Genomic DNA, 15038 nt, shown 5'->3' on the forward strand with positions numbered 1-15038 from the left:
GTGATCCCAGTGAATTAGCTGCAATCAAGCCGTCTTACTGATGCTAATCTGAAACAACTTAACAGGGTTAGCCTAGCTGCTGCCGGCACTCCAATTAAGAGCTGTATGAGTCATTTAAACAGACAATTGCTCAGTTATATGAGGAAAACTAGTGACTTGGATGTTTTTATGTTGCTATGCTATTGAACCTCATTGGCTGGACAGTAGGAGATCAGCACATGGAGCAATGAGCAGTTAAGTTGTTCTAAAATATTTACTAATACAGAACCATTTTTAATTGTAGTTATTCCTCCTGTCCACACTTGCCTTAAGCTAACATACCATGTAAATAGCTGACAGTTGTTTTAATATAAAAGTGAACTAGTAGAACTACTTTTTAGTTTTAGTAAATAAAATTAATAATAATTAAATTGGTAAAGTAAAAAATAATTAAACCTATTTGAAAAATATCTGTATATATGTGCAAAAACATATACAGAAAACACCTTGCTTGAGCGGTTGTTTGGGACTCAGGAGGACAAAAACACATCAACATACCTGCCCACGCAATAACATAATAGTATGATGCTAGAGTTATCTGGTTCTCTTGTAGGATGCTAATGGCTATTAACTCACTGCTGGTATTTACTCAGCAGCCATTAGATGTGATTACTGTCCTATGTGGCTAATTAGCATTTCCCAGCTGGCTCATTCACTCAGTTATTACGCTCTCTTAGCCACCAGTCGCTATAGTCGAACATGTAATATGTATAACACATATGTTTGTCCTTCTTTAGTTCTATGGCCATTAGCAGCTTTGCTAATGATGTTTCACACAAGCATGGACACTTTGTCTCAAGGATGATTTTGATCAATTCTGGTTTCTTACCATCAGGTTACATACAGTATCTGTCATGTACCCATAGCTTGTCGCTTCAACTGACATGTTTATTCATTTTACCAAGTGAGAATAATGTATAAAATCCAGTTCTACACCAGCCACACTAGCTCAGGGGGTGGTCAGAGCTCCAGTCTTGTTGGCCACAGTAACAGGTGTCAGCGACACGTGTTTTCAGTCCTTGCATTCACACTCTCAAAGCAGATCAAACCAATGCAAATCAAACAGGTGGTAGGCAGTTTGGATAATAACACCTTTGCAGAAAAGAGAATGCAGTCATGGATCTGATGTGAAACACCTGAAAGTAAGTGTTTACTGTGTTTTCTCAAAGGCTGTCGGTGCTATTTGAGGTAGGGATGTGCTTGTTTTGGCAAGAATGCGTTTTACTGTTTATATCAGAGGAACATTTGAGCATATGTTTTAATTGAAACTCAGGTAAATCACATCTTTAGAGGCGGCCAGGTGGGGAAGAGGCCACCGGGGGGATGCGTGTCTGTTTCCTGGAAAGAATAATACAGACTCATTACATTGCCATATTGAAAACTAGTTTTGTTGTTTTTTTTGCAAGTGCACTGACTGAACAAGCTGAGTGGATAGATGACTATTCATGTGATCAGACTTGGTCATGTACTTGGATTGTGTCTATTTAAATGTGTTAATTCAGTGGAAAACAGGGAATATCAGCTCCCTGAGCATCTTTGTTTCTTTATGAAAGGCACATTGTTTGTGACATGTGCACCTGGGAAGGTATCGGTCACTTCACACAGTACGGCTCGGGGGCCCCAGAGAGCTGCACTGCTGCTTGTAGCTCGTATCTTTTTTTCCCCTGCTGCCCTGCCTACTCAGCTACTCTATCCCCTTTATTCCTCTTCATACTCTAGCTTTCCCTTACTTTATATCACAGAGTTATAATACAGACTTTCTATTCACTCTGATTATACAAAATTAGCAAAGCAAAATTAAATCTATAGTCCTTTATTGAGGTTAGTTGCTTTTTGTGTTTCAGATTAGTTTTTTAGTTTAATTAGTAACCCAGTTTCACTACAGGAGTTGCTAACCCAATTTTCTAATCCTTAATATTTCAGGCTTGGTTGTTTCGCTGTTCCCATGGTTACAGGCTTTATATTACAGCTTGTTCCATCACTCGTATAAATCACCTGCTCCTGAAAAAATGCAGAAAATAACCTTTATCTTGTTTAGCAGAGACACTGCTGATGAACAATGTCAACATTTGCTACTCCTCTTCTACTTATCACTTATTACCCTCTTTTCTATCAAACCAAACCAATTTGTGGCTTTTCATACATTGTATTCCCCACTGCTCATCCATAGATGTATGTGAAACAGTCTGAAAAGGTCCACTTACTACATTTTGGAGCTTTTAGCTTCATCTCACAATTTTTAGTCAGTGATTAGAGTTAACAAAAAATTAATAATGTAACAAAAGCACAGAGATTAGCTACATTTGCTTAATTTAAATTATGATATGTATTTAGATTTATGGGCTTTTATGAAAAGATGTGACATACAGAACTTAAAGGTGAAAACAAAAACTCACCACCCCTCATTGTTCCTTTTCTAGGTGTGAGAGAACCTACAGCGGCTGTCAAGTTCCTCGTTGTTGTCTGACACCTCATTCAGTAGCAATTTGTGAAGTGATGAGGTTACTTTAGATGCTTATATTCTACTTCTTTGTTCTTTTTTTTCATCAGCCACGTGGGGCTATAGCATCACCAAATTCAAGCTGAGATTTCAGCATGAAAATGTGTAATTCCCTGTCTAGCGCCGTTATGGCACCCTTCGCGTAAAAGGGACCCGCTCCCTATGTAGACCCTTTCAATCGGAGAATAAATATTATACAGGCAGTTGCACTGTATAAATATTTACTTTACTAACAGCATTAAAAACCCATACTGGTCCAATTTGACTCCCTTTATTTGACTGCCTTCTCCTACAGCCTCTTTCTATCCATCTCTCAACAGAGCTGTTGTGTTTTAAAGCTCCCTTCTTGTTTGTTTCCTATTGTTTGGATTTTCCTCCGAAGCTGATTCTTTCTCCAGCTCTCTTCATCCATCTTTCTTTCCATTCGCTTCTTTTTTCCCCAGCGCTTACTGGTGCTCCCTCATTACAGGGGCTTGCCGATGGCTGCTTCCCGCTGCACTCCTTTGTGGGGGCTCCACATGGGTTACATGTATATGTGTGTGCAGCTGTTTCATAGGGTGTGTATTTATCTTACTATTATTTCCATGCTTTTTCTCAGCTTTGCTCATATAAAATAATGCATTTTGAAGACAATCCACTTAACTATCCCCTGCAAGAGAGACGAAGATAAATGTCAACATCTAAGCAAGAGCATACAACTCATTTAGGCAGCCAATCAGAGCGGCCACAGTCGCTTTAAAAGCAAAACATTGGTCAATTTTGGGACACATGATATTCCTGCTGCATCTCTGCATGTGTGTGTGTTGTGTAATCATAGCCATATGTGTACACATTCCTGTACTGTACATAACATCAACACACTCGCAGGTCCTGATGCCCAAACACAGAGATGCCGACTTCATTGCCATAGAAACGGGATCCTGGCCAGTTAGAGGGAAATGCCTTCTTGAGAGTGTAAACATTTTCTTTGTTGTCATGGAGAAATAGACAGTGTTTGCATGCCATGTATTTGATTTTTATCCTGTGTGCGTCTGTGTGTGTGTGTGATCCGGGTGTGCGTGAGAGACCTGGAGAAAGTCTAGAGCTTGGTAAAATATTAATACCAGCAACAATTTATGATGTTTGGAGTGTGGTGTACTTTTAGGTGGATGAATGCTCCAACACACTCCACATGTATTGGACTGTGTAGGTTGTGGTTTGGAATGCATCGGTTGATGGCTTTGTATCGGTGCAGTGGTCTCAGAGGGGTTATTCAGGGTAACATTATAATAACTGTTTGTTCTTGTTTAGGTTTTGTAGCACACGTGAACTTTATGACAAAGAAATCACCGCTACAGTAGGCAAAGCCTGTCAAAAGAAGCTTATACTTGAAGATTTAAATTTGCTGTTGTTGCATTTGCAAGTCCTTAGAGATCATTTTTGGAAGTCTCCCTCTCTTCCTCTGTTTCTCTCTTTTTCTGATGTTGGAGGGAGCCAAACAACACAGACCTGGGATTTTTATAAAGCTACAGAGAAAGTTTTGAGTCACCCAACACTTAATATCCACAAGGCATTCTTTAAGATTGGCAAAGCTTTTAGAGTCATTGGGGTTTATGGGGCTCCTTCTTTCTCTCTCTCTCTCTCACACACAGACACACACTTTTACACACTCCTTGCTTACCTCGCTCTCCCTTTCTGAGAAGCAATTGGAGCCTATAGCCATGGCTTATTTGCTTTGTATAATGGGCTGCTCAGTGCCAGAGGATTGGCTTGGCTTGGAGGAGAGACCAGAGCAGAGGGAAAAGAGGAGTGTACGTTTGGGGAAAAGCAGAGTTCTGCTCCGTAAAAAAGTGTTCGTCCGGGCCTAGGGTTCTAGGCCTAAGGCTCTCTAGAGATTTACATGTGTGTTTAGGTGTCTCTGTACTGGCCTTGTGGGGACAGAAAGATACAGATACATTGTGGGGACTTCCAGTAAATGTCAGTGCAGGCGAAAAAATTGTCTCTAGATGAAAAACCATTTAATTTCAGGTTTCAGGCTTACGTTAAGTCTCCAGTCAGTGACTAAAACAAGTGTCTGCATGAAATTAAGAAACGGTGTCTGATTGCAGTGAGTGAGATTCTTACCCGATTGTGTAGTAAGTTGAGATGCAGTGTGTGTCTCATTTATACATGCTCCGTCTTGAACTGATACCTTGACTGTTTAAGAATGGGATAGGATTATGTTGTTAGCTGTCATGTGCCATGTATATAAATGAACTGAACGAATTAAGAGAGTAACACAGATGCTTTTATAAAACTGAGGTTCACCTGCGACACTTTTCAGTAGTGTTTCTTTGTTCAGACAGCATGTTGAACTCAAGCCTAGCACTGTAACGACTAATTGGTTCATTGAGAGAAAATGAATTAACAAGTTAATAAATCTTTAGGCATGTAAATCTTTTCTGTTCTTGTTCTTTATGATATGAATTATTATATATGACTTAATATAAGTCATGTAATATTGTAGATGAAACATTAAGTTCACAGTTAGTCCAGCACCAAACTCCTACTATAGACCACGGATTATCATGTGACCAAGGTCCAGGTGTTATTTACTGAAAAATACCATGTATGTGTTCGAAAGCTGAGGAAATGGTGATGTATTTGTGACCCCACAGATAAATATAATATTTCTTTTAAATTAGAGGTACAGTGCACAATTGCTGTGTAGTAAGAGAAAGAATGACTTCAAGCCAAATGGAAGCCCCCACTATTTTACAATAAGAGTAATTTCCGTTGTCAAGTTTGATGCAGGACGTTGAGAAAGTTATACAGAACATCATCATTATGACATCTTCTTCAAGACAAGACTTTAGTAGCTAAGTTTGCTACTTACATCCAACTACAACTACTTTTTTCAAAGCTTTAACCTCATCTCATAGTCGCTAACCTGAGTTTGGTCAAATGATGTCACAAATGATGTATGTATGTGTGTATCTGCGTATCGTCACTGCCAGGGTTTAAGCGTGCTTTCGTGTTGTTAGCACTGATTGCTAATTAGCTATCGGACTGCTCTAAATATTTGAACTGCATTTAACGGGACTATCCTGTGTGTATGATTGCTTTCATGTGTGCTTGTTTGTATTGTGTTATTGTGTGCAGACTACAGTAGCGTGCCTCCACTAACTACCCTAATATTAGCCTGGGTTCTGTTCCGGGGCCAGATTCAGCTGCATTGATAAAGCCTCCTGCTAATCACGCAGATTGTGGCCATGCACCATATTTTTTTTTCTTGTTGTAATTTACCTCAATTTGCATATTTTCAATTTAGGTCAGTCTCTTTGCATTTACTTTTTCCCTCATTCTCTTTTTTCCACTGGCTAGCTGACCTCTGTTATTACACCAAGAGGTGTGTTTTTGTCTTTCCCCAAAGGATTAAGGACCTATTTGTTTGCTGTGGCATTTAATAGGATTCCTCTGGCACTCGCATACAGTATATGTGTGTGTTCTGTGTGTGCTTTTGTGCATTCAATGCTAATTCCGCTGAATGGAAGGAGGTCTCTAAATGGCTTCGTTTATGAATGAAATGGCAGTGGTAGTTGATTCAAGACTGGTGAGAGAGAGAGTGATTTAGCCAAGGCTTAATGAATTAGAAGCTACAGGGAATAGAAACACTGCCTGACCTCTGTCCCTGCCTACTTTCCTCTCTCTCTCTCTCTCTCTCTCTCTCTCTCTCTGTCTCCATCTACAGTAGCATACACAATTTTTTAACAGGCTACTTGCATTGGATCATTTTTAAAAATGTGTATTTCTATCAACCAGCAGTCAGTAATTCTGTTTTTGTGTATTTGGTAAAAATGATTAAAGCCTCACATGGCCTTCAGATCAATTATTCATCCCTCATCTCTCTTTCAATCTGTCACGTTTGGCCTGTTTAATTCCTCTTCTCTCACCTTTTATCTTTGTTTTCTTTTGCATTGGGTGTTTTTTTTGTTTCAAATCAGTCTCCTATTTGTTTTTTTTCCCCTCTGTGTACTTGCGATGAACCGGACATTATATACTGTATAGATGGAAGTGTGTGTGTGTGTGTGTGTGTGTACAATCAAGAACACATCCTGAAATGATTTCTGTTCTCTCCTCAGACATCAAACATACATGCTTTCTGTTCTCCTGTGCCAAGCACCTGTACACACACACACGTTTGTCTTTATCACATCGTATCAAGTTTTAACATTGACTTCATTTCATGGAAGCTGGCCACAACACTTGCCTAACCTTAACCCTGACCTTAAGCCAGGTTGTCATTGTAAAATCCAATGATTTCCATGTGGGGTCAACGTAGGCGATGTCCCCACAATGTCATCAAGTTTTAGTCCCCACAATGTGAGGAAAACCTGGTGCACACACTGGCAAGTACATCTCTGTCAATTAGGAGGACAGATATGGTGCTGGATGTTGTCTGATGGACACACACAAAGCCATTATTGGCTGCAGGTGTTACTGGTGTGTGTATGTGTGTATTTTTGCTTGAGTTTTAATGTTTATTTCCATCAGTTTGTCTATGCAGCATAACAGTAGCAAAGGTTGTTCAAATGCGTATAAATGACTTAACTACCTAAACATTTTCAAAGCCTTTATCTGTCTTTCACATTAAAACAGACTTATAAAACTTCAGGATAAACAGAAATGTCCCTGTGCAAATTTACATTTAATCCTGCTCTACAGACGCTATACAATACACAACACTTAATTCAAATGTAGTTGCTCTATTTATAATAATTAAAGGAAAAAAAATCTCGGAACTCCACATTCAGAAATATTATCATTGACTTCAATGCGCAGTTTTGTTGCATCATCCCGCATCCGTTTCATGTCTGGTGATAGGGCTTGTGTTTCTCTGCCAAAGACTGGATCGTTCCAAGCTGTTGATTACTTAAGTACATGGCTCTCACCTTGTCTTCACTCACACCGGTGAGCACAATAACATAATCCTTTTCCATCAGCTTCCAACCGTGAACAACAATATAGTGTAATTGCTACTGAGAATGGCCATTAGACTAGGTAATAGAGTTTTCACCACTGTAACACACAGGAAGTAGCATACACAAGGTTTGATTTTTATAAAGCTGCTGATTTCACAGTCTTGGATCAATGCAAATATGCCTTTTAGTGAGCAAATGTTGCACATCATAAAACTCTGGAGCTTACATTTACATATTTGGAAAGGCAGCAGGAACCACTCTATTAGTATGTAACTACAGTTATACTGTATACAGTTACACTCTATAGTGTAGGTCCTTCTACCTTACTGCTGACTGCAGAGGAGAACAGAGGATAACGTGGTATTTCCTATCATTACGTCACCAACAGTGAAATCTCTCTCCCACTTCTTTCTCTGTGTTCTCTCTATTCACACATCGGCCTACTGACATTTAATAAGATAGTGGAGCAATATTTTCAGCTTTGAGTGTGGTCAATCTCACTCTTAATATTCCCATAGCTCAAGTATTCAATCTTTGTTCATGTTGTGCTCTTTTCCCCCCTATTGCACACCAGTGACCTATGGCCAGTCAGTGCAAAATCCATGCAAATAGCAACGGGTTTATCTGAAAGTAAGCTGAGATGACAAAGCAGGAGTTCAGTCTTAGCACATTGTTAAGGGATGAAAAAAGAATTCTTTGTGTTCTGGATGGTTTCCGTGGTTGATGATGTTGCTGAAACAAAAGTCAGATGCATCACAGACTTTCAAGCGCCTGGCTCTGCTGCGTGGCTGCAGCAACTCTGCCCCATCACCTCAGCTACAGACACCACAGCAATAGAGATGTGACTTCACAATACTTCCCAGTGAAAGCCACGGTTGCTTAGCAACTCAAAGTGCGCAGTGCCAAGATACAAGGGTGTTTCCTGGTTGATTAGAGAGATGTGGGTGGTGTGTGTGTGTGTGTGTGTGTGTGTGTGTGTGTGTGTGTGTGTGTGTGTGTGTGTGTGTGTGTAGGACCTGTTTCTGCATTGAACCCATTAGGAATCCCCCCCACTCATTGAAGCATCATTTTCATAGGTAAACTCACTTGGGAAAAAAGCACAAGGCAGCATAAGCTGGAAAGATGCACCATATCCACGTGATGACATCTTACAAGATAAACTGGTTTGTTCTGAAAGTCGTCAAGGCAACCATATTGTAACGTCAGCCTTTTCTTTTGCCACTCTCACATAAAAATTGATCTGTTCATATGGTTCCTCATAAGAATCCCCATTGTGTCAGTGTAATAGTTGGTGTACGGTATGCATCCATATTCATGAGCAGGGAGCATGAAACAAAGTTGCTGCCTATTTAAATGGACAGCATCTTGGAATGAGGGCTGAGTTTATCAATAATGTAAGCTGGTAAAAGTTTAATGGTCTTCGCTGTCTTCGATGTCCCCCATGGGAAATCATTAGGCCAGTTATCTAACCCCCAACACGCATGCAGGTGCAGTCACTGCGGTGAAATGCGCTATACGGTTATTAAACTGATATAGATGTGTTGAGTTCCGTCTTTCTCATGTGCTTCTTCTTCTTGTTCCCTCATCTTGTCACATTTTGCCTGTCACTCCTTTCCTTATTGTCATCTTTCATACATGCTCTGTCTCTCACATATTCCTGTCTTCCATCCCCCTCCTTCCCACTGTCTCTCTTCCATCCATCCTCCCTGCTTAGCTCTTGCTCGTTTTTCTACCCACCTCTCATATGGTAGGCACTGATACCACTAGCCTAACAATATGCAGCTATTTCCCTCAACCTCCTAACTTCACGGCTCCTGACTCAGGTTACTGATAAGCAGTGTCAGCGAGCTGTTGGAATATGCAGTGTTATACCAACAGGATTTTCCACACCACGAGTCCAGGCGCTCTCCTGTAACATGGAGCCTTCTGCTCAGAGTCTGTATGTCAGCTTATTTACAACCCTAATGCTCATTTTAATTTATAGAATTTTATTAAACTTAGTCAAGCATCAGTTCTACTTATGGGATGGATGACAATTGACCTTAATTACTACTAAGTCTGCCCAGCGTTAGTAAAGAGTAAAGTTGGTAAATGGTGAGCACTGGAAATCTGACTTTGATGGGGGAACAGTCGTTCACTGTTGATATTGTCCTCTTTTGATCATGACCATGATCATTCCCTAACCTTAACCAAGTAGAAATTGTAGTATTAGTTGTTCCGAACTTCTTAACCAGAACTGTTTTTTGTGTAGGGGACTTTACCATTTAGATGGTTACATATGTGATGACTACTAAGCTCAGCTTAACCTACTGTACCTAGGCCCAGACTGTGGCATCTGGAATGGAAGAATTTGCTAAAATTAAATAAGACAGGGGAAAAGTGGGGACACACACACACAGCAATAGAAGTCAAATACTATGTTAAGAACAAGTAAGTAAATGTTAAGAACAGAAACAGTAAGGCACCCAGAAAAGCACTAACTGGCATTTCTTCATGCTTCAACACAAGCATAGGAGTCAGAGTACATGTGAGAATGCACACTCATGCACATGCACATGCACAGTTATGCACAATGACAGTGACGAATCGCGAATTACAAAGTGCTACTGCAGTCGCTCTCAATATTTCATGAACATCCCCTTTCAGGTTTCTCCTTCTCTATTATATTCTGGCACTCTGAAAAAAAGTTTCATTTTTGTCAATATCCTAGGAAAAAATAGCTGGGGTAAGATAATACAGACAGAAAAGTGAAAGAAGGTTATAAAAAAGCTTTGAGGGTTTGGGAGAAAGGAGGAATTTATGGAAGCTGAGCAGCAAGGGTGAGGCCGCAGCAGCTGTCTCTGACTTGATAGCTAAACCCTACTTTTCACCGTGATCTAGCTTCCTTCCTGTTTTGCACACCTTCACATATAGGTGCTGTGTTTTTTGGCTTTGTAAAGTTTGCCCTCTGAAGAGAAGGCATTGCACTCCTGGGGAAACATAAACAAAGAGAAGCGTGTTGTTATGAATGTTAAAAGAAGGAAAAAAAAAGTGAGGCTACTGAAGAGAGGCAGAACTAAGAAGGAGGAAAAAGTGGTTTTAGTGTCAGCATTCCTCTTCACAGTGGCCATTTTCTAACGTTCACCAGCGATTTCCTGTCAGAAAGATTCAATTACTGTCTCTTCCTCAAACTAACTTCTGGATGTGTGGGCTTTACAGGCACATAAACTAGGCTGTCCAAAACTTAGAAAGTCCTCGGAAAAAAATGACAGTATCAGTCTTTCTAGCAAGGAAAGCCCCAGAATAATATGTTGTAGATTGAAGTGACAGAGCCTCTAGTGTCTGTCAAGAGAGAAGACATAATGCAATGTTGTTATAGAGTCACAGACTGCAGAAAGAGTGTTGTTGTCGTGGTTGAAAGGGCCAACAAAATTAAAGGGCAGAGACTCGCCAAGTCAACATCAAACACCTCATGTCATCTTCACCTGGGCCAAAACGTAGCACTGCAAAACACAGCGAAGACTACAGCCAACTAATATGTAGGTTCTGCGCCTGGATCATAGCTAATAACTGTCCACACCAGCTGATGGCAGTAGTCAGCATTTACTTACAATTTTACACCACCCATGCAGTTTCAGTTGTTTTATTCTGAATAGCCATGTTGAAAATACATTTATATACGCCCTCTTGACTACATTGTTGACAAGCTTTCATAATTTCTGTTTTGTCTGATTTCCTAACAGCCACGCTGAGTGGTCTCTCATAAGTCGTTGATGATTCAACATGCTCAATAGGCTGAAAAGCTGTTGGACAGGGTTCCAACTAATGCGATCAGTGTGGGAAACACCTAATGGCTTGACATTGTGGAATGGCTGACAGTCAGCTTGATGAGTTACGGACTTAAAATTTATGGCATAGAATATTCTCCCACAGTTTCCTTATTATAGTTAGTTTTTTATGCATGACCACAACCTTTTCACACTGTATGCAAGTAAGATTTGTACCGAAGCCTAATTAATAATTTTAGCTACTATAAATCACAATTTATATTTTGGAGCCTGGGTGACTTATCTGCTTTGCCCTGCTACTAGTTTGCTGTGTGGTTGGAACAAAGAGACAGGCCTTAGCTTGGGGTATGGTTATACACACAGTTATACAATTATGTCAGTTAAACTTGGTCAGTCTGGTCAGTTAAGTAGCAGAGGAGATTATTAATCAGTTTCAGCTGCTTTAGTGTTAATGAAATGTGACAGACATCAAAGGTTTGGAGAAGCTGTGGCGAACGTTATGTTACATCATTTAGCATGACCGGTTTGGTGGTGGGTCAGTGATGGTGTGGGGAGGCATGTCAATGGAGGGACACACAGACCTCTACAGGCTAGACAACAGCAGCTTGTGTTTACAAAGTTATGTTGAGCAGTGCATTAACACTCTTCAGTAACATTTTATGGCACACTGATCGACTTGACCTGAAAACAATCTGCATTGTTACACTGCATAAGACGTCTGCTCACTTCTGGAAGCTACACTGTCCAAACATTTTGTTGGGTACTTCCATAATCATCTCTTTCTTCTGTTATTCATTACCTTTGAATATATACAACAAACACCAAAGCTCCACATTTCTCTGATCTGTCTTCTTTCCTTTTTTCAGTTAAACACATTCTGTCTCTGTATCTCTGCCTCTCTTATCCACCCACCCTATCCGTCTCTGCTTCCATCTGTCTATGTCTTCCTTCTCTTCCATTCAGGCCTGCCCTTTTTTGCAAGTTTCACTGGCATCTTTTAATGAGGGAACAGACACGCACACACACAGACACACACTGTGACGTACATCTGAATGTCACCACACCTGTCCCACCTCCAGCTCAGTTTCCCAGCTGCTTCCTGTGCCAGAATACTTTTGGTTCACTGGTGCAGGACTCAGCCTTTGTCATATTTGAACTTCAGGGCAGAGTGAGTTTTAATCAAGAGGAGATGCATGTGCACACCCTCTGTGAGAATGCTTTGTGCTTCCATCTGAATTTCTTTCATGAACATAATCGGGAGTTGTGAAGTCAGAATTTCATCAAGTTGCATCAAGCAGCCTTGGTTGCATACTGTACAAAGTAAGCATATTCATGCTGTTTTAACTGGGCTTCATACATGTTTTAGAATTCCAGTGAGTATTTGATGGGAATTGAAGTTTTAGGATTGTTTAGATTTAGTATACTGTATCACTGAGACATTGAATTAAATGGAGGAAATACAGAAGAATATTTGCTGATCAGCCATTGCTGAAGGTGATCCCACACAAGTACTATATCATAATATGGATCACCCATCCGTAATCCCATTGTTATTCATAGTGCTGTGACATTAAATTGCTGCTTAGAACTATTTTGAGTTTAGGTCTCTAACAAAGTTCAGTCTCTTGGCCAATCAAATCTGTTTTGAGTCATGCTTCTATCCAAAGAAACAAAATGAATAGTTGATTCACCAAAATCAACAGTAACTCGTGCTGATTCTCCAATTGTATGCCATTAAACCATGGCAAAAGAAGAAGACATGATGGGTATTTAAAAGAGAACCGGTCAAACCTTATCTGTTAATGAGAAGAAAGCTTTTTAGCATTAAACACAGCTTTCATTTCTTCACCTAAAACTTTGATGTTAGGTTAAGTGAAAAAAAGAAAAAGCAAAACTACTTCTTGGAAAGGTCTCGTTTCAACGTCAAACATCTGTGCTCTGTGTGAAAGTCCTGCGTGTTGCTGATTCATCCAACCATCCTAATGTCTTCCTGTGCACACTTTTCCCTTAATATACCACACTATAGCTCTAGGCATCAAATATTGTGAGTGTGGTTTATTATTCTAATTGACTGACATCCCTGTGCATCTAATACCAAAGCAGAGGTGAACCTTTAGCGTTGGCATGAGATGCTGTAAGAGTCAGATTCTGACACAACACTAAAAAACGGGTACGGCATTATGTATTATATACAGTATGTATATGTTATCATCATCACTTTTAAGTAGCTTAAAGATTGTTCAGATCATCTTGTTCCATTTTAGCAATTTTGTTATCTTTGTACCAACACTGATATTGCATATTATACACAGATATAACACTTAAGTTACTAATGAGGGGTTCTCATAAGCTGTTCAGCTGCAACTACTTACATCTATATTTTAATTACAGCTTTGGGATTTGGTGTTACAGTAAATGTCATTAATTGACAGTTCTCTGACTCACTAGATTGTCTGTCTATACATTTTAAATCTAGGAAAACACAGACATTATTCCGGAAACACTGTCAAATTGCTAGCAACCAATTCTCTCATATTTGTTTTGTGTGTTTGTTGGATAAATTCAATGTGTAAGATGGGCTGTGTAATTGCATAACCGTGCCTGATTACCACATAGAATAATGCGTATGCGTCCAACACCTAGTAAGTTTTAAAGTATAAGTAAAGTAAAGCATAGGGTTTATCTATGATCCTCATATACTTTACTGTACCTGCAACAGTTAATGCAGCTGTGCACTCATCAGCTCCTCAGGGAGAAATATAGATTTTGAGATAGAGTGTATGAAGAGCTGAGGCTGCATGGTATGAGTGGAGACGGGCTGAGCAGGGATGGATGCGGAACCACGTCCTCTGTGAGGTACAGTAAACACAATGAATAATATCTATTCAGAGAGGCTTGTCTGTATTGATCGGCTTTGGATTGTGTGCGCGCCTTATCTCTTTCTGCCCTGCTCTCATGAAATAAATAGGAGCTGGAAAGAACTTGATGAGATGAGTTGTAAAAACTTTTGCACTTTTTGGACATTACTTTACTTCTCCTTTCTTACCCCACAGCAATTCAGGAACTATATGCACACGTGTGCACATCTACATGCTTGTTCTCTTAATTGTTTGTGTCCTGGTGACTGGTGCCAGATCATTAGTGCACAGAATCAGCAGTGTGATGCAGGGAGGAAGGGGAGGCTCGCATATTGTTTTCCTTCATTAGTCAAGAAGAAAGGGACTTTAAGTCTGCCTGTGTGTTGAATAGTGTGAGTCAAACAGCAGGAGAAAGAGGGAAGGCAGAAAAGAACTCATGAGAGAAGAACGTAGCTTACTTTTGGAGGTGTTGATGAGTTTGATAATGCTGCCTCTCGTTGTTGTTTTGAGCTTGCATGCGTGTGTGTGTGTGTATGTGTGTGTGTGGTGCAGAGCAGGCTTCTTGCTTTCATAGTTTTGACAGAGCATATCCTTGTGTATCTTCCCTCTAATTGAATCCATCCCTCAGGGCGTCACTGCTTGTTTATATGCTGACACCATGAAGGTGTGTGTGTGTGTGTGTGTGTGTGTGTGTGTGTGTGTGTGTGTGTGTGTGTGTGTGTGTGTTCACACTGAAGGCACAACTGCAAACACTCTATCCTTATTGTTTAATTATAGCCCACCAGCTGGAGAGACAGAGGAAGAGAACGAGGGCAGGAGAGGAAGACTTATTGATTAAATTACTCAGATTATTCATATTTAATGATTTGCTTTGTCTCCATCCTTCTGCCCAAGCCTTCTCTCCTCCCTAACATACTTTTGGTAATAAATTCTC

The 15038-nt window shown here is 40.1% G+C and overlaps 1 protein-coding gene across 3 annotated transcripts in view; it reads left to right on the plus strand.

The window, feature by feature from the left end:
* Positions 1-15038, plus strand: part of cacna1g (calcium channel, voltage-dependent, T type, alpha 1G subunit) — a 207029-nt gene that overhangs the window by 59285 nt on the left and 132706 nt on the right. The window lies entirely within an intron of this gene.

Source organism: Anabas testudineus, chromosome 19, assembly GCF_900324465.2.
Source record: "Anabas testudineus chromosome 19, fAnaTes1.2, whole genome shotgun sequence".
In the NCBI taxonomy this organism is placed as follows: domain Eukaryota; kingdom Metazoa; phylum Chordata; class Actinopteri; order Anabantiformes; family Anabantidae; genus Anabas; species Anabas testudineus.